General features: G+C 37.2%; 1 pseudogene; it reads left to right on the forward strand.

Annotated features, from left to right (window-relative positions):
• Window positions 1-368: 368 nt before the first annotated feature.
• LOC132302062 (small nucleolar RNA R71) lies at window positions 369-467 on the forward strand (annotated as a pseudogene).
• The last annotated feature ends 1,603 nt before the right edge of the window (window positions 468-2,070 follow it).

Consider the following 2,070-nt stretch of genomic DNA (forward strand, 5'->3'; position numbering starts at 1 on the left):
TTGAACAAGTCATGTAAGATTCATTAGATGCACGATGATGAATATGCGTAGGGGAGGAAGATACTTGATTCGCCAAATTTTGGTTGATCAAAAATTGATCAAACCTTTAAGATAAGGATTTCATCTCGGTGGCTATGTCATTGGAGTTGTCAACTTGATATAAGCCGACATTCTTCCTTCCACCTAGATTTCTACCATTTTTAGAAGATAAAGACCTATACATTGAATTCTCACTCATACTTTCATACAATTGCCACATATCATTTTCATGCTTATCAAGATAAGAACCACCCATAGATGCATCAACCATACCCTTGTGATTATCCGGTAAAATTTCAAAGAAATATTGAACTAATTGCCACTTAGGTATGTCATAATGTGGGCACTTCTTAAGCAAGTCATTGAATCTTTCCCATACCTCATGAAACATTTCCCCATCCCCTTGAGAAAATTCTCTAATTGAAGTTCTCATAGTATTGGTCTGAGAAACCGGATAGTACTTTTTCAAGAACTTTTGTTGCATTTCCGCCCGAAGAAGTTATCGAAAAAAGCCTAAGATTGTTGAACCAATATTTTGCCTTGTCTTTAAGGGTAAAAGGAAAAAGTTTAAGTCTTAACACTTCTTCCGGCATGTCCATGTATTTCACGGTGGAACAAACTTCAAGAAACTCATCCAAATGCTTATAAGGTTCTTCACTAGGAAGTCCATGATAGTTAGGAAGCATTTGAATGGTTTGTGGTTTGATTTCATAGTGATGCGCTCTAAATGGAGGCAATTGAATGCAAGTGGGTGCATTGTATTCATTAGTCACATAATGGTCTCTTAATGCTATAGGAGGATTCATAATTGGTGGTGCTACACGAACACCTTGATTAGCTTGAACCATAGGAGGTTGTGGAGTAAAGATTGGTTGAAGCATTCCCAATGAAATTTGGCCTTATTGTTGTGGTGGAATGAATGGTCTAGACATGCCTAATGGTACTTGGATGTTTTCATGATGCATAATAGGGTGGAGGATGCCTTGTTGGTCTATGTGACAAAGGTCCTCCACCTGATCGTCATTCAAATTCTCCATTGGTGAAATGGAGTGATGAGAACTACCTCTTCCCCTAGGGTTACGAACAACTAATTCAAGATGAAAATTAAGAGGGACAAGAGTAGGATTTAACGACCTACGACCATGCATGTACTAGCAAAGACAAATAACAAGCAAATAAGTAAGTAACAAACACTTCGCCCCCACAACAAATTGATCAACAAATCTTCACATACAATGATCCCATGCTCCCATGCTTAAACAACATGCAAGGAAAAGTAAATTGCCTCCACGCGGGCTCACGATTTATCTAAGAAATGAAAAACAAGCCTCTACGCAGGCCGACGATTTAACTAGAGCTTGAGTTAGAAAGATCTCACAAAGGGTCCTTAAGCAACTTCAATTCATTTTCAACTTCCAAGCTTTGCTATGCTTTGCATTTTTTTTAGATTTTTAGTCCTTTTTGTGCTTAGCTTAGCTCCTTGCTTTGAATTCTCCTTCGCTCAACTTCCTTTACTCAATTCATCTAGCCAAATAAGAACAAACATAATAAGTAACCAAAAATAAAAATAAAGTAAAGACACGATCAAAAGAGTACTAATTCCTAAATGTTTCCAAAACAAAGCGTTGCCAATTCAATCCCCAGCAACGGCACCAAAAACTTGGTGTGGCTGTCGCGGCGCAACCAAATTTGTGCAAAATAGTGTGGCCAAGTTTTACATTTATAAATGCCACTACTACCACTAACTAAAAATATAACAAGAGTGAGTAGAGATCATCCTAAGGGATTAGAGGGCTACTAGTAATGGAAACAATGCTTAGGGTTAGTAGGTTGAGTGATCAAAGGTAGATTGTTTGGTTAATTATACTACAATTACGATTAAACAAGCTCAATATAAAACAAGTAATTAAAGGATAGAGAAAATAAGAGAGAGAGGTCTTGGGACTTAAAGATCACCACTAAGCATCACCTTTCTATACACTCAATTCATAATTAATGAGGGGGAAAACATATATTGCAACAATAGTGAGT

This window comes from Cornus florida, unplaced genomic scaffold (genome assembly GCF_030987335.1).
Source record: "Cornus florida cultivar Cherokee Brave unplaced genomic scaffold, ASM3098733v1 CherokeeBrave_3.0.0_Hap2_Chr03, whole genome shotgun sequence".
Taxonomy (NCBI): Eukaryota; Viridiplantae; Streptophyta; class Magnoliopsida; order Cornales; family Cornaceae; genus Cornus; species Cornus florida.